General features: G+C 34.9%; 1 protein-coding gene across 2 annotated transcripts in view; it reads right to left on the bottom strand.

Moving 5' to 3' along the window:
* The window catches only part of SPAG16 (sperm associated antigen 16), a 1,004,062-nt gene that overhangs the window by 800,807 nt on the left and 183,680 nt on the right, over window positions 1-19,575 (bottom strand). The gene's annotated exons all lie outside the window — the stretch shown is intronic.

Genomic DNA, 19,575 nt, shown 5'->3' on the forward strand with positions numbered 1-19,575 from the left:
TAAACTTTCATGTTATGAGTTTCTGAACCCCAAACTTTTAAGGACATGTATAAGAATGGAATATTGGAGGCAGGGATAAAAAAAGAGACTTCGGGAGAGCTTGTAAGTCCATATCCTCAAAGTGGTGCATCCATGGAAAGGAGACAGTGAATCTGCCACAGTGCATGACGTTGTTAGCTTTGAAATGAATCTGTGCAAGTATAGAGCAGAGAAACACAGAGAATGTATATGCTAAGTTCTTTACAAAGCAGCAAGTCAAGGACAAAAAAGCAGGGAGTTAGGTAACAAACTTACAAAGAGAAAGAGTGAGAGAAAGAGAGAGGGGAGAGGGAGAGAGAGACAGAGAGAGAGAGACAGAGAGAGAGAGAGAGAGAGAGAGAGATAGTAGAGCACAAGAGGGTCAAGGAATAGATAGGATTACACTCAGCATCGTTTTAAAAATAGGTAGCTGAAAGCATTATAACCAGACTGTACTAACTAAACTCAGCAGGTTCCACGAGCATTCTAATGGCTCCAGGGAACTACCCCTGCCGATATAACTAATGCAAATGGAAAGGGAAAATGCTGAGGATATTAGTAATTACCAGTAGCAGTATGGGGCTATTTCAAGTCTTAGTAGGCAATACAGAACTAGCCATAAAGATCAGGTATGTTGGTTGTCCCTTTAAAGTCAGTGGACTTTCAGGTCTCACCAAATACAGGGAATTCCTGAAGAGGGTACCCCAAGTTCTGTTCAGCAGGAGGAAATGATATATAATGGGGATACTTTTGGAAAATCCTGGTAGTATTTGGTAAAACAGCGAGGGACAATAGGCTGGACTCCACCTGGCCTGCACAAAGCTAGACTGTCCCCCTTAGGTTTATGAAGCCAAAACCCATCCTTCCTGTACTCCCACCCAAAGGCAGCTCTTCCTTCCATCAGAACTGCTAGAACTACAGATTAAAATGTCAAATCATACAGACCAACTTTATGCCAGGTAATACTAAACAATAGCTCTCAATCCTTTATCCTTTTTTTCACTACTCACATATGAAAAAGTTCTCTCATGTGACCCAATAGTTTTATTAGGACTCTGAAGCTCTGAACAGGTTGTTCTCTGGATTATAATTTGTGATATAGTTTATCTTGTTTAGAGTCTCTCTGTCTCTGTCTCTCTGCCTTTCTCTCAATTTCTCTCTCCTTCCCTTGCTCTCTATTTAATTTCACTTATCATACCACAGATTTGGAGTAGAATCAGTACATTTATATGCTACCTTATCCAAAAGTCTAGTTTGTTGTTTGTTACCTTCTTTCCTCTATGCATTACTACATATCATTAACTTCAAAGACCCTGAAAAGTTATTTCATCATTGTAATAACAATATTTGTATACATATTTGACATACATAATTATATTTGAAGACAGGGCCGTTACAAAAGTAACTAAGTATAACTTTTATAAATAGCTAATCAAGCTAAAATACAACCCGCACTTCTGTAAAACAAGAATGTAATATTTTATTTCATTTTCTTCCTAAAGGGGGAAAATTATACACCTATAATTATGTTTTGTAGGGCTTCACAAAGAAAACAAACCTTATAAACAAAGTATTGTGAGTACAAATATTCTAATAAAATATAAGTGTTTAGGGAAAAACCCTATACTTTTATATTTTATTATTTATATGTTAGTTCTTCTATTTTACATAGCCATAAACTATTACTTTATATCTATCAAAGATGTGACTAGAATGAATCTGAGACACTAAAGGAAATACAATACTATACGTTCAAAAGGTAGGAAGTATCACAGAATCACTTAAGTTTGATAGTAGAAAAATAGTAATTTAAAATATAACGTTAGAAAGGTATTGTTATATCAAGCAAGGATAAGAAATCTCAGAGAAAAACTCATCATGATACAAAGGCCCTTTCTAAGCTGCAATAATCCTTTCCAATATGCTTCAGGATTAAATAAAAATAAAATAAATAATACTTATGCAATATGAGAATCTAACATTTATTTGCTTAAATCAAATTTTATTTTTAGAACCAATTTACTTCAGGGGCGCCTGTGGGGTTCAGTTGGTTAAGCGACTGACTTCGGCCCAGGTCATGATCTCGCGGTCTTTGGGTTCAAGCCCCAAGTCAGGCTCTGTGCCTAGAGCCTGCTTCAATTTCTATGTTTCCCTCTCTCCCTCCCCCTCCCCCACTCACACTCTGTCTCTCTCTCTCTCTCTCAAAAATAAACATTAAAAAAAATTTTTTTAAAAGAACCAATTTACTTCATAAAGCTAACCCAAAATGCTGAATTATAATTTAAGAAGACATTAAGTGATTTACTTATCTCTACATATTTTTTAAATATGGAAACAATGGTATTTTCTCTCAAACTGGCTTTCAAATCAAGTTAGTATTTTCATTGGTATTTTAAAAGTGGTGGCATTTGAAACTCATTCCTGCTTAAGAAATCCAGACTCCTACCTGAGATGTCTACCCTTGTTTAGTTGCATAAAAAGTTAATAACGATGAATGGATAAAGAAATTGTGGTTTATATACACAATGGAATACTACGTGGCAATGAGAAAGAATGAAATATGGCCTTTTGTAGCAACGTGGATGGAACTGGAGAGTGTGATGCTAAGTGAAATAAGTCATACAGAGAAAGACAGATACCATATGTTTTCACTCTCATGTGGATCCTGAGAAACTTAACAGAAACCCATGCGGGAGGGGAAGGAAAAAAAAAAGAAAAAGAGATTAGAGTGGAAGAGAGCCAAAGCATAAGAGACTCTTAAAAACTGAGAACAAACTGAGGGTTGATGGGTATTGAGGAGGGCACCTTGTGGGATGAGCACTGGGTATTGTATGGAAACCAATTTGACAATAAATTTCATATATTGAAAAAAAAAATAAAAAATAAAAAATAAGTTAATAACGTCATATGAAAATGGTTTCTTCAGTCAGTAAATGTGTAAATATCTGAATATCAAATAGGATAGCTTTGTGTGAAGGAGACAAATTATTAAAAGTAAGTTCAGCTTCAAGGTTTAAGCTATGAAACAGTGCTATAGAGAAAATAATGTGGGTTAGTCTCTCTATAGCACTGTTGTGAATCAGAGATGCTCTATCTGAAGTAGCAACACTTAGGTTGAACCTTAAGTGATGGGCAAGAATGGGAAAAAATAAATAAATAAGTTTTATTAGTCCTTACACTCACATGTACCTATACCAATACACATTTATTTTTTTTACATTTTAATAATTAAAGGAATTGTTTTCAAAGGACTTTAAAATTTAAATTAAAATGCTATTATTATGACTGAGACATTCTTATAAGCCATATTCATTTGTATGTCAATTTAAACATCACTAAATATGAAAGGAAGTATTTTAAACTTTGGTTTCAATCAGATGAACTATACATGAGATTCAGGATTAAAAATATATTCAATATAAGGAATATAAGCAGAATTACATATTAATCATAGATGGATAGACATAAGTATATTATGTTAAATGCTTACTATATATATATATATATAGTAGTATATATATACATGGTGAGCGTATATATATATATATATATATATATATATATATATATATATATAGTGAGTAATATATTTCTCACTAATTCACACATAATTTTGTAAAGTTCATTCAAGACCACGTCTTGGGTAAGAAAAAGCATGCCTGAGTGAACTTCAGCCTTTACCAGAGGCTGCACCATGCTACAGACTGAATGTGAATCCTCAAAATTTGTATGTTGAAGCCAGTAACCTCTAGTGTAACTATATTTGAAGACAGAGACCTCACAAAAGTAACTAAGGTTAAATGAGGTCATAAGTGTTGTAAGGTCAATAGTACTAGTGTCCTTATGAGAAGAGACACCAGAGAGCTCTCTTTCTATGTGCACGTACTGAAGAAAGGCCATGTGAGGACTTAACAAGAAGGTGGCCATCTGCAAGTCAGGAAGATAGTTTTACCAGCACCGAACCCTGCCAGGACCCTGATCTTGGACTTTTAGTTTCCACAACCAGTCTCCACACTATAAGCGCAGAGCCTGACATAGGGCTGGATCCCAAGAACCACAAGATCATGACCTGAACCAAAACCAAGAGTCAGACGCTCAACCAGCTGAGCCACCCAGACACCCCAGGACACAGTACTTTGTTGTGGCAGCCTAAGCAACCTCATACATATAAAAAGCAAGGGGTGCCTGGGTGGCTCAGTCGGTTGAGCGGCCGACTTCGGCTCAGGTCATGATCTTGCGGTCCATGGGTTCGAGCCCCGCGTCGGGCTCTGTGCTGACAGCTCAGAGCCTGGAGCCTGTTTTGGATTCTGTGTCTCCCTCTCTCTGACCCTCCCCTGTTCATGCTCTGTCTCTCCCTGTCTCAAAAATAAATAAAACGTTAAAAAAAATTAAAAAACAATAAAGCAAGAGATAAAGTCCAGGCAGCATAACGACAGAACCCACATTGTAGTGCCTGAGTACCAACAAATAGCCAAGTATAAATTATTTTCAGTTACATATATCCACAGTCACATATATTGCATAGCATGTTGAAGTTTAATAAAAATTATAATATAAATCTTTCATTGACCTTAAAGAATCACAATTCAACTTTAAAGTGTATGCCTAAGAGGTGACAGCATATTACAGTAACATATGTGGCCATCATGCCTAAACAAAATAGGATATAACCAAGCCAAACTGTATCTATGTCCTTTGGCTATAGTTGAGCATCAAGTCACCATTAACAACACTAAAATCTTAGTGCTATTATAGATGGACCAGAAATATCTAGGAATGGTTTAACATGATATGAGAATAATTGAGATTTTGGCTTTCATTATTTATTTATTTATTTATTTATTTATTTATTTAGAGAGCGAGCACTTAAGGGAGCAGGGGAGGGGCAGTGGGAGACAGAGAATCCCATGTAGGCTCTACACTGTCAGCATGGAGGCAATGGTTTGTTTTCAGCATGGAGCCCAATGCAAGGCTGTGTCTCACAAACCGTAAGATCATGACCTGAACCCAAATCAAGGGTAGGACAGTTAATCGACTGAGCCACCCAGATACCCTAGGATTTCAGTCTTTCTAAAGTGCTATAGGAGGGATGGTCAAATTTTTCAGGGGACAGTAAAAATCATTTATAAGTAAACAAAAATATTGTTTTTTAAAGTTCTTTAAAAAACTATTTCTAAAAAAAAAAAAGCAAGTGATATATTTTGTTTTAATTCATTTTATGGTCATGACACATAAAAATTAAAAAAAAAAACAGTTACCATTTTATTGGTTTCAGATTATAATACAATTGGCATATCAATGATAAATACATGTTCTACCATCAAGAAAGTCATTATTAATATGTTGATGTTTATACTTCTATTGATAGATGGATAGAGAATGGATGGATGGATACATGCATACATACATAAACATATACATACACACATAAATATACACTATCTTTTACAAAATTGACAGCATAATGAATATACTGCTCATTTAAAAAAATTTTTAATGTTTACTTATTTTTGACAGACAGAGACAAAGTGTGAGCAGGGGAGGGGCAGAGAGAGAGAGAAAGACACAGAATCTGAAGAGACTCCAAGTCTGAGCTGCCAGCACAGAGCCCAATGTGGGGCCCAAAGTCATAAGCCGTGAGATCATGACCTGAGCCGAAGTTGGACGCTTTACTGACTGAGCCACCCAGGTGCCCCTGGATATACTGCTTATTAATACAACTTTGTCATGTAGCAATATGGCACAGATGTTTTTCCATTTCCTTAAAAATTCTTTTAAAACATAATTTAAACAATTCACTACTACTGGATATATGAGTTGTTGTCTAATGTTTTTCTATTAAACATATTATCATCTTTTACCACATGTATGTGTGCGAATCTGTAGAATAAATTTTTATGTGCTAAGTCAATGAGAGAAAAATCAGGGACATTTTTAAGACCTTTAAAACAACTGCCTTTTTATTTTTAAGCACAGAACGAGTCAGACAGCATGGCTTCGGGTAAAAAGAAAGAGAGCCAGATAGATAGGTGCAAAAAGACTCACAATGTAGGGCTTCTCTGACATCATATTTCAGACTTTAGACTACAGTTGTTTAGCATGGAAAGAGTTTTGTCAATGTATCTACATTACCTAGCTCATAAACACTGTAATATATACAGACATATACACACAGAAGACTGAATCAGTTAATTTAGAGAAATAATAAAGCTTTGAAGCAGAGTGAATACTAGAACTAGTACATTTTCTCCTCACCATCAAATATTCAAATGAACATGAAATAAGATGTCTGCCTGTTGAGCATGGAATTAGAATAAGGTATTTAACTGTAACTTAGATCTTAAAAATAATTGCCATAAGATTTATTGATTGATGCACCAATCACTACTACAGCACTACATAAAACCAAATCCTGTGTTTGGGGGCTGAGACAATGTTTCCTTTTATAATGTTTTAGAGATACTTAGTTCAATTCACTCTTTGGATCAAACTTTTTAAGCACTATGCAGCTCCTCTTTCTTGAAACATTTACTTCAGACTGAATACAGTAAAAATTTTTAGTTCTTAATTTAAATACAAAGCAGGCAAATTTCTCCAAAAGATTACTGGGATTACATAGTTTTTAATTCTTAGATAATACTCCAGGTGATTTCTACAAATAAGTGATCTTACTTGCACATTTTATTTTGCCAAATATCTTCCTTAGAAAATAACTTTATAGATTTCTGTACCTATCTGATAGGCTATATATTGCATACATATAAAAATAGTTAAATGATCCCACCAGAAAATTGAACAAATTAAAATACAAACATTATATGAGAGTATTATACCATCAAATATTAAAAATAATTGCAGAATACCCTAGTTTGTATTTCTTATATTAAGTCCATTTTCATTTGCTAATTGGTTATTTGAAGTGTTTTGTTATGTAAGAGATGGGTAGATCTTTTACCTCTTTCCATTCAGATACTGTTTCTTTATTCATTTGTACAATGTCTTCATGTTGTTAGCATCCCTCCACCTATGCTTTAAATTCCTTCCATCCTATTCTTCACCTTAACTTTACACTTTGAATATTCCTTTTCTCTCTTGTATATTCAGTTTCTTCCACTTATAATGGAGCCTCCATTTAGCTTGTACACACATTCAAGTTTCTCAAACAATCAAACAAGAACTTCATCCAATCTCATTCCTCCTCTACCTACTTTATACTTTACTATCTTCTGTTTTTTATATTCTTCCAAAAAATGCTTTGGAAGTAACTGACTGTGATCATTGTATTTATTTTTTTCATTTCTAATTAATTAATTAATCAAGCCCAATTTCATTTTGCCTTTATCTCCTTGAAAACTTGACTCAATAATATTTAAAGTGGCTTATAACAATATTACAGGTATTTTTTAAACTATGTTAACATGACTTCTCAGTAGCATTCAAGATTGTTAGCCACGTCTTCGATTTAGTTTACCATAACATATTGCTTTCTGAATTCACTCCTACCTCTGTCTTTTCTTATTTATTCTTTCAAACTCATTACACTATCCTTCAACCTTCATTTCAAGGTCTTCTATTCTTTTTACTCCTCTTTCCCTCAAACATTTTCTTCATCACTATCACTTACTGTCACATATATAAACTGAATCATATTGTTAATCTTCAGCCTGGTATTACCTCTGAACTCCAGATTCATACCAGTTTAATATTTCATAGGCACCTGCAACTCAAGAGCATCACATTGACCACCTCCACCCAAACTTTGTCCTCTAAGAAATGTACCACACCAACCCATCTTGAGGTTTTATAGAGGATAATATAACAAATAGCATATATCTTTTCTAAGAATAAGGGTAGAGTTGAACCATTAATATCCAAAACATGCCTGTTACTCCAATCCACTACACATGCAAATCTACTGAACATCATTTAAGTTATAATCCAATAGAAAACTATACACCATTAAAGGGAAAAGAGATATTATTTCTATCTTTGCTAAAACTGTTCATTTTTTTCTTCTCTGTTGTTAATCTTAATTCTAAGCATGCTAAAGATTTCAGGCAAAGGTTTAATAAGTCATAGTGAATCTGTCAGACTTATTTATGAATCATATTTATGATATGATAAATTGTTTTTGTCTATTCCACCCAGAAATATTTATAGAAAATATCAACATCAGTTAGTCAAATGCTATAGGACTTCTAATTATTACTTTTACTTATTATTTAAACTACGATAGAAAAGTACACATTGTGATGAATACTGTTTTCACTTAATAAGCTTAATATGTAAATAATTTATTTATTGTAGCTGAAGATCTCATTCCAGGCAAATGATTAATCTACTTCTCTATCTAAAATTGTCATCTCTGACAATGCACTATTGATTCATGGCTGTTTACTTAGAGGAAATGAAGGAATAGAGAATGGTCAGAGCTGAAAAAATATTCACCTTCTGGAATCATATAGGTTACAGCTTAAGCAAATTGCAGTACAGACTCAGTTGAGAGAGCAAGTTATACTAACCACAAATTAACCCTATCTCCAAACATCACCAGAAATCACAGATGAGTCTCAACAGGTGCAGTGATATTTGCAGGTCTGCATTATGACCCAATTTCAGCTGGGTCATGATCATGGGAATCCCTCTCTCCTCTCTTTCTCTCCCTCCCCTGCTTGTGCTTGCTCTCTCTCTCTCTCTGTCTCTCCCTCTCAAAATAAATGAATAAACATTAAAAAAAAGATGTATTCATAGGTAATAAAAGCACCATCTCAGGTCATTACATTGGTGAAAGGAGGACTGGTAAAAGAAGACTGGCCAGAGGAAGAATAGAGAGACTGCAAATGGGCAGAAATAAAAGACCAACATCTGCTGAGCACACACCATGCTCCAGGAATCATGTAATGTACTACTATGTAGATCATTTCATTTAACCTTATAATCTTGCCATCCTGAGGAGTGTTTTCTTTTGCTTGATCTGTCCGTAACACAATATCCTGGGCATATACATGTTGTGAAATAAAGGGCTGAATGCCTGATACCTGTGTTTTAGTTTGTTTGTTTGTTTGTTTGTTACTACAGAATCCTAAATATTACAAAACAGGACCCTCAAAACAAATAACAGAGCAAACATCCAGAGACACCAGTTGAAACACATGGAAATATACTGTAACTTGGGGGAAAAGGGACTGGTTAGCACTATCTGAATATCAGGTAAGCCTAGCAGAAATGGAAACCTACATACTGCAGTGGATATTTCCTTAGCATCCATTCCTATTGCCTCTGGTAACAACACCTAGCTTATTTATTTTTTTTAGGAAATACACCCCTTTATTGGCATGCATATCTCTAGGCCGTAATTGTTTTATGTCAAGAAAGTGGTCATTCTCCCTGATCAAAGCTTTCAACTCTGAAATGGCACTTAATCTAATCTGTCCATTAAACACAGGGAGGTATTTGCCTAAATTTATAGGGAAAGAGAACTTTCATACTCTTTCTTTGAGGGTGTAGAAAGAGACACTCTATATCTCTGGATGGTGTTGTGAAAGAATATAAAATCTAGTGAAAGAATATGAAATCTAGAACTGCTTTAGCCATTTTGCTACCATGAAACAAGAGCTTGGAGGCTGACAATAATGCTGACACGAAAGACAGAATAGAAAAACAGGGAAACCAAGCACTTAGGGACTTTTTAAAAAAAAAATTTTTTAACATTTATTTATTTTTTGAGAGATAGAGACAAAACATGAGCAGGAAAGGGGCAGAGAGAGGGAGACACAGAATCCAAAGCAGGCTCCAGGCTCTGAGCTGTCAGCACAGAGCCCAACGTGGGGCTCGAACTCATGAACTGCAAGATCATGTCCTGAGCTGAAGTCAGATGCTCAATCAAATGAGCCACTCAGGCGCCCCACTTAGGAACATTTTTTAAACAGTGAATCAAGTTTGATCTGAAGTGACTCCTACTTCTGACCTTTTCAGTTAATCGATCCATTATTTCCTTTCATCTTTTAACCAATTTATGTTGTATTTTCAGTCACTCTCAGTATAAAGTGTCCCAACTTACACTGGTAGTAGATGGTACCACAGAACGGTTCAGGTTATAAACGGTCTCCAAAATGGCCATCAGGAAAGATATTTAATAAGCCCCAGTGCAGAAAGAGCTGAGATGAGAGCAGGAGGTATTATAGGGAGGGGGAGGGAAGGAGGGGTTTTAATTACCATGAGTTTCAGTGACATTGTGGGGAGATCAACCAGTCCATGAATGAAAAATGCATAGGAGAAAATTAGGGAGGAAGTAATATATTTTCACTTTAAGATCAAGAAAACTTAATTTTCCTACGTTTGAGATAAAAAATATTTATTATGTCCCCATAACTAACTAGTTTCTTGTCTAGCATCCTTAGTTCTTTAAATTAAACATGAGTAGTAAAGGAAAACTCATAGAAATAGCTTGTAGTTTAATTCTATAATTTAATCCCAGAAATACATTGCCTTCATAAATATCTAATATATATAGAAAAAATGCAAAATATCAAAAATAAAATTCAAATTAAACAAGTATACAAGATCTATGTAGGATATAATCATAGCTGTGCTATTTATAAACTAATAAAATGATTATATAATTACATTTATTATATATTTAGGTATTAGTACTAATTGAATATATAAGCAAGGATAAAATAATTAATACACAAAGATATCCACACTGTCTTAACTGCATAAAGCAAGTGTTAGAACAGTTTCTATAATATGATTCTAAATGCGGAGGGGGGTGTGCAAGGGAAGGGGATAGGACTTTCAAAGGATTTCTGAAAGAATAATAGTTACCTAAAATGTTAGTAGAGCTTATCTGTTTTGGTATTTGAGGTATGGATCAAGGGGGACCATGTATTATTCTTAGAATAAGAAAACAAAAGAATAGAGTTATATCCATGAAAAAAATATACCTAAATAAACATCATATCTAAACTTAAAAAGTTGCCAAAAGCCATGTGTAATTATGTAATACTTAGTAATTTCTCCTGCAGTTAGAAAGTGGTATTATCATTAATTTCTTCACTCTAACTAAACAAGCACTACTTTATGTTTCACATAATACATAACATACTATTGTTGACAAATCCATGTTGTTAATACCAGTATTCTAAAATATAAGAAAGGCCAATAAAATACATTTTTTCGCAGTAGAGTAAGTCTTGCAGAGTGATATGATCAGGATACGGCACAGAATTTTACTTAACTCTCCAGATAATTTCAAAAGTAGAAAAAAGAAAACTATGTGCCTATAACAACAAAATATGTTGTTCACGTATAAATTTCATTTCAATTGCAGCTAGTTGTTTTGACATTGTACATCTGAAATTGATCCTCCTTTCCATTAGTATAACAACAATCTTTAATCTAAATCTGCATTACAAATAAACTATATTGTCCAGGTGACATTAAAGGTCATAGTTGTCAAATAGAAAGATAAACTTATGTTTATACAAAACACTTCCTGCTGTAAATAGTAACAAACTCTGAAATGTTGATGATACAAATGATATTTTAAATGCACACCGGTGTTTAAATATTTGTCTTTGAATGGAAATAGGTATTTATGTAGGCAGTGGAGCAAGTCTGAGAGCAAAAGATTACAGGACAGTGAGCATGTTGCTGTGGATATGTCCAAAGTGTCTGAATTTTTTGCCAACAAGAGCAAGTCTGTGTCTCACTGATAGATGGTCAGGGTAAAGTAGAAGGGTGGTTCATTCACAGGCTCATATAGAGGTGTGCATCTTGAACATCTCCATAGGGACATTTAGCCGTGATTCAACCTCACTGCACTATATGTTGGAATTTTTATACACTCTCCATTTTCAACCTTGTTTTCTTCCATCTTTACAGAATGTACAATTTTATCACTCTACAGCAGCTTTTTTTTTTTAGTATTTCCAATTGCTTTGATTTTAGCCGGTTGTTTTAAATTACTCTTTCTCCAACTTCGACTGGTTCACTGTATCTTTTATCTTTAGTCTCCCTATCTCCACCCTATTTTCTTTATCTTTACCTAACATATATTGTTGTTTATAAAGCTTAAAGAAAAACCTACAGAGAAAAAACTTAAAGAAAACACCTCTAATTTTCTTCATTTTTATATTGAAACCAATTTTTATTTTTAATCTTCTGGTTTAACTTCTCCATTTTGGCTTCTTCTTTTAGGTTTTCAATTTAATACCTCTCATCTTTATTTCTTACACTTTTCCTTGACTGAAATTTAAAAATGTTTTGTGTTTCTATCACCACATTTTATTTTTAAACTTAAACCTCAAATTTACTATTTCATTCATGTTCTTTTGTCAAGTGTATTTATGTATTCTAAGAGAGAGAGAGCATAAGCAGGAGAGGAGCAGAGAGAGAGAAGCAGAGAGAGAGAGAGAGAGAGAGAGAGAGAGAGAGAGAACCCCAAGCAGACTCCACACCAGTGCAGAGCCCAACATGGGGTTTGAACTCACAAACCTGTGAGATCGTGACCTGAGCCAAAATCAAGAGTCAGATGCTCAACTGACTGAGCCACCCAGATGCCTATTTCACTTTCATTTTTAAAATTCCCTTTATTCTTTGTCATAAAATTATTCTTATTTTATGATTTATTTTTAAGAGTAGCACTAAACTCTGGGGAAACTTCCTCCAAACAAGGGAAGTTAGAGCATTTGTCCCTCAGATTTCCCTGCAACATTCCTATGGTATTCATAAATGCATCCTCAGACTTTTCATGAAGGCATTCCAAAAAGAAAAAGCCAATTTCACATCAGAATATTTAGGTGATATTGTGGCCTGAACTAGACCTGTGGAGGATAAAGGATTGTAAAAAGCAATGGGAATGGGAGGCTTCATCATCAAACATTCTTCCAAAGTGGTGCCTTTCAGTACACTTTAAGGTAATATGTCAACATGACATTTTTTTTTATGTGTGTAATGAAGAGACCTAAAAGGAACCATCATGAAAATAACATGGTGATGTACATGGAGAATTCAAAGAGCAAAACCCCTATAGTCTTCATTTTGAAAGGATTGACACTGAAATGTCTTCACCCATTGCCTAACTCGCATTCTTAACAAGGGCAATATTGTCCCCTGGCAAGAAGGCAAAAATTGGTTCATAGGGGAAGGTAAAAAGATATTAGATACTACAGTGACTTGTGGACCTCTAAAGGACCATGTATACAAACAGATACACAGTGTGTATGTACCACTAAAATTTCATAGGCATAGAAAGTGATTAGGAAAAAAAATATCTAAGGTTGAGAAATTGGCTAGCTCATATTTCTATCAGAAGAGTCTTTAAAAATCCTCTATATCTAATGCATGTGACTCGGTCAGAAAACCTACAAACTCTCGTTTTTTTTTCTAGAAATTCACTCATTTGTCATTTATTCATACAACAACTAGGTTTTAAGTGCCAACTATGTGTCACAAACTATACTATGCATTAGGATTTTATGGTAAAGAAGGCCTTGCCCAAGAAGCTGATAACCAGTAGGATATTCAGATACTCAGACATGTAAGTGGGTAACTGTGATATATACTTTGATTTAAAAAAATTACTATCACTTGTTGGGATCCCACTGGAAGGGGAGGGTAATATAAATTTGGTAGATCAAGGAAAGCTTCTTGAAGGACATGGTAACTATGAATACAAGTGCTTTAGGCAGTTGAAGCAGATTATACAGCATTTGAAATCAAGACAAAGGATGCTATGTTCAGGAAATGAATGTAATTAGTTAAAATCAGTATGGTTGGTAGGGTAGATAACATTCAAAAATTGTCCAAAAAGTCCATCTCTCACTGGGTGCACATGCCACTCCATCCATCAAAAGATGTCTATTTCCTGCCCCTTGAAACTTGGCTAGCCTGTGATTCACCAATAGAATGCAACAAAAATCACTCTGGGACTTATAGGCTCAGGGTGCACATACTAAGAGGAACACTAACTTCTATTCCTAGCTCTTAGAAGTCGGCTACCATACTGTAAGGCAATCCAGAAAATCCTGCTGAGGGATGGGAGTCATGTGAAGAAATTCTAAAGAATGAAAGAGAGAAGGAGGAATATATAGGATATATAATAGGAGAATGAGACATCAAACATGTACATTTTCTTAAACTTTCTGTGTACCAGTTGAGTGCAGATGAGTGAATGACCTCAGCTGAACCACAGAAAACAAAACCAGACAGCTGAGCCCAATCAACATACTGAATCTAATGTTTTTGGTTTAAGCCACTGAGATGTAAAGAAGTCCAGTTGCTGAAACATCTGGAGTATAGTGTGTAGGGACAGAGTTGGACAAGTAAGCAAGAACTAGGTAAGTAAAGGTCTTAGGAGTTTCATTTAAGAGTTTAAACTTTTTTTTTTCCTGTGGACAAGGGGTACTCTTTGAAGATCCTTTAGAATGGAGTAATGCCATCAGGATGAAATTAGACAGGCTAGGTGGGATCTTCCCCAGACAGGAGCAACCAGGTTTGTGAACTCTAGGCAGGTGGCTCCTAATGGTAACTGATTCTTTAATAAGAGCTAACCTATAATTTAAGGACAAAGACTGAATTTCCCACTCAAGTACTCTTTTCCTGAGATTCTAAAGGTGAGAATGTAAAGGTGGTGGAACTTTTCTTTCTTTTTTTTAAATGGGTAACTGCTAAAAGCATCGAGTCAAAATTGTGATCTGTCAGGGTGCCTGAGTGGCTCAGTCGGTTAAGCATCAGACTTGATTTCAGCTCAGGTCATGGTCTCACGTTTTGTGAGTTTGAGCCCCGCATTGGGCTCTGCACTGATAGTGTGGAGTGTGGATCCTCCTTGGGATTCTCTCTATTCCCTCTCTCTCTCTCTGCCCCTACCCCTCTTGCTCTCTCTCTCAAAATAAATAAGTAAACGTAATTTAAAATTTTAAAAAATTATGGTCTATCTCCAGAAAATGGTTAGTATCACTTTATACAGATTTTGTATAATTGTGAGATAACAGTAAATATATATTGGTCTCTGTCCCTTGTTCCTGTCACAGAGCTCCTAAAACCTTTGTAAATTCCTAAATGATAAGAATACTAGGAGGATCTTTTGTTCTAATATTTGGTCTTTGACCCCAGTTCCTGACACAAGGAACATAAGTTCCTGGGTGCTAGTAGTCTTTTATTCTAATGAGGCAACTCTAGGCTCCTGGATGGCTCCTAGATGAGGAGTGGTCATCTGAAAGGCCAAGCCATAATTAGAAGCTTGGGATGTTCAGCCCCACCCTTATTATCTTGAAAAGGGAAAGAGGCTGAAAATGGGGTTAATGATGGGGTGATGCCTACATGATGAAACCTCCATAAAATCCCAAAAGTATAGGGTTCAGAGAGCTCCCAGGTTGGTGAACTCATCCCCTACTGGGAAGGTGATGCACCCCAAGTCTATGGGAACAGAATCTTTTGTGTTCATGACACTCTCAGACCTGACCCTATATATCACTTCATCTGGATGTTTGTTTCCTTTATCATGTCCTTTAATAAACTGGTAGATATAAGTGTTTCCCTGAATTCTATAAGCCATTCTAGCAAAGTAATCAAACATGAGGAGGGGGTAGAGAAATCCTCTGATTTATAGCCAGTCAGTCAAAGTACAGGTAAACAACCTGGGCTTGTGACTGGTGTCTGAATTAGGAAGTGAGGTCAGTGTGGGGGTGAGGGGAGAATTGCCTTGTAGGACTGAAACCTTACCCTGTGGAATATGATACTATCTCCAAGTAAATAGTTTCAGAATTGAGTTGAATTATAGGACACCATCTGGTATCACAGAGAATTTCTTGGTGTGGGAGAGGAAAAACCTCCACACAATTTGTGCCCACAAGTGTCAGAAGTGAAGTGTTCTCTGAAAGGTAAAGGAGACTATGGGAAAGAACACATAGTAGGGAAGAAATATGTGGTAGAAAGAACTGGATATTTTCCTGCATAGGAAAGAAAAAATGGAGTTTTCCTTAAAGAATAATGAACTGTCATTCCAACTTTATATAAATACAGAATACATTTATAAAAACAATATAAATAAAGGTATACTTTTACTCCACCAGGTTAGGGTAAGACCATGATATTTTTTAATTCCTTTATTTAAACTACTGGGTAAAATAGGGGCACCTCGGTGGCTCAGTTTGTTAAGTAACTGACTTCGGCTAAGGTCATGATCTCACAGTTTGTGAGTTCGAGCCCAGCATCAGGCTCTATGCTGACAGCTCAGAGCCTGGAGCCTGCTTCAGATTCTGTCTCCCTCTTTCTCTGCCCCTCTCCAACATGTACTCTGTCTCTCTCTCAATCTCTCTCAAAAATAAATAAAAATTAATTTTTTAAATAAAAAAATAAACTATTTTACTGAGGTAAAATTAAAAAATATTTGTTTTTAAGTCTTAAACGTCATATGTATAAATTTCTCAATAAACCCTGAAAACTGCCATCTTGAAATATAGAATATTTCTTACCAAAAATTATAAAATTTGTTCAGGAAATTTCTAACAGAAGTGATATAATTTAGCCACTTTTCTTAGATCTTTAAGCTATTTATTATTAAATAACATTTAGGATTTACAATGTAGTGGGTTATTTACAAATATTACATACTTAAACATCATAATAGCCTTGTGGGATAGGGTGTAATAATAATTGTCATTTTGTTTAGATTAGAAGTAAATAGAGATTAAATAATTTGTCCAAGGTCATAGGGGTACTGAAAAGAAATAGAGATAAATAGGCTAAGTAACTTGCTCAGGGTCACAGGGTTAGTATGTATTAGAACCACAATTTGAACACAGGCCAGCTAGCACTAGTCTTTGTAACTGCTAACCTGTACTGTTTCCCTAAATTTATCCTTTTTAACAACTAAAAAATTTCACATAAATCATGAATACAGATGGAACAAACACATAGCAATAAATGAAGAGTAAGGTACCAAACATTCCAAAATCTCAGACTCCACCTCTGTAACATGGGTAAATAACAGTGTGATATTAAAGAATTTTAAAGTGGATCAATAGACATAATATATGAGAAGCCTTTTATATTGTATTGGCTCAGCTTCTCAATAGATGTTCTTCACTAGTATTGTTGTATGGAAAGCATGCAAGATTTAAGAACAAATGTTAGCTGATCTTTACAGTAAAGAGAGTAGTTCATAAACCATTATATTTTATTTAGCCTATTATTTCAAAGTTTAGCCTTTTAGATAAATGACTTTGTGGTGAGGTAATCAATAAAAAACAAATTATTTTCTGTGGCTTCTTATATAAAAGGTAAAACTTTCGAAATTAAAAAAAAAAATATTTTACTTACTAGGCACTACTCCAGGGTAAAAGTCATTCTTTAAATGAAAAGTCACTTCAGAAATATCCAGCTAAACAAACATAAATTCATGTACTTGTTAATCATTAATAGCTTAAGACCTCACTTCATTTGGACTAATCCAATACCTATATCGGTGAATTAACAATTTTCATCATTTTTCTCTTGTTGGTTTCTTCTTAAAAAGAAAAATAGCTAAATTTCATGATAACTAGCAATAAAAATTAACATCAATAATATTAGTTTCCTAGAATAACTAGGATTTAAAATAATCAATCCAATATCTATTTTCAATACCTACAAAAACATTACAAATAAATGTGTATTTTCTACCAAGCACAAGAGGAAAAAAATATATTCTATGTTATATACTAGACAACTAGATTTAAATGTACTGCAGTATGCTTTTCCCAAAAGAAAAAAGAAAGCCTTAATATTGCCAAGAAATTGTGATGGAGTCATTTATCAATCATTCTTCCTGTTTAAACATATAGAACATTTGGCTTCCTCTAAAGAGAAGCGCTGGCATTATTACAGCAGTTCCTGACAATATTTTAAATAAGAGAATATTAGGAAGAAAAGATGGAAAATTTTAGAAATAGATGTAATTTTTTATTTCACCAAGTTTTATGTTTGTTGTTTATATTTCCTTAAGCATAAACATAAAGCAAGTGCAGATAAATTCTTTCTATTCCTACATCACAATTTCTCATGCAATTAATATGATCAGTTCAAGAAATGTTCAACATTAATAGTAAATCAAGGTAAGTATTACCCAGTGTATCACCAATTTGTTAGGCCCCTTGAAAAATCTTTGATATGAGTCTGGTTTAACATAATAGAATTAATTTGGTCAAAATCTCCTCCCTTTTCCAATTAGATAACTGTAGAGGAGGGGAATTGATTTGGTCAAGGTCAGGAAGATGATTTGGTCACATTGTCAAAACTTGGAGCTATATGTGAGAGGAGAATAAGTTGTCTTCAGTTGTGACAAACATACCCTGATAAAATATACACAGCAACAATGGTAGTTGCAAGAATTGTCTCAAATACCACAATTTTGAAAAATTTAATCTAGAACTTCATATTGGATCAGAAATTTATGATTACCTTTTTCCTATGGTAAAGGCCTCTCCCCCTCCTCCTCCAGAATTACCCAGGTATGTATACAGAAGTAGTCTTCATTCTATATCATAAATTATATTTCTCATGATGCTTGACACACACTGTTTAAACATACCTCTTCTCCTTCCACCCCACCCCCATTCTAGACATTGCTCTGATATGATCAGGAACTAGTGCCTAGTGCTGTTTGGAAACTAGGAGACCTGAATCCTTACTCAGGTACTTGGTACCTTCTTCTGGAGAAAATATTCAGAAAGAGCACTCTGAGTAAATTCAAACTATTTAATCTCTATTCTCACATGTGACAGCTGGACTCTTTTTGCCTGGTTCCCAGCAATGCCGCCCTAATGCCTAAAATAACACCAATCCACTGCCATCCACTTCTTCCAGGCCCACAGTCAATAATTAGGTCTCTAGGTCTTACTGCTATAATGATAAATAGAAACATGGAAATAAATCAGTCTCTCACCATTTTATTCCCAATATTTAGTTATTTATTGAATGAATGAAGAAAATCAAAGGGGAAGGGTATGTTTTTCAGGAATATCATCACTCCTCAAATGGAGAAAAAGTATGGAAAATCAGGTTGGACAACTAAGCAATAGATCTTGGAGATAACTGAGTAAAAGAACAGGTTCTGGGTCACCAAGATCAGGGTTAAAAGTTACTCAGATATCAAATTTCATAAGTAAAATGAGTAGGCCAAGTGTGTGAGGGAAAAGCAGAAAGTCAAAAACCTAGTAAGTATGTTAGTAATACTTCTAAAAAATCAGATGTCTGGGAACTGGGAGGAGACAGTACATATGAGGATGGGGGGCTAACTGTTGGGGAGACAGACGCCTAAGAGTAAGGAAGCCAGAGCATCAGGCAAATAAAGCAGTCTGTATTAAAGAGGCCTCTTTGGTATCTTCCACCAAATATAATAGAACTGGGCCAAGAGCACATGACCGAAGTCACTTGTAGGTACCATGAGAGTGGTGTTTATAGAGACCCTGTTTGCTTAGAGTATGCCACTTCCAGTTATGACTATAAGTAGGAAACTTAGATCACAGGCATTCACAGAAATCACTGTGAATGTCATTCCAGTGACATTAAAGG

Source organism: Panthera pardus, unplaced genomic scaffold (assembly GCF_024362965.1).
Source record: "Panthera pardus isolate Hobbes unplaced genomic scaffold, ASM2436296v1 HiC_scaffold_10, whole genome shotgun sequence".
NCBI classification, from domain to species: domain Eukaryota; kingdom Metazoa; phylum Chordata; class Mammalia; order Carnivora; family Felidae; genus Panthera; species Panthera pardus.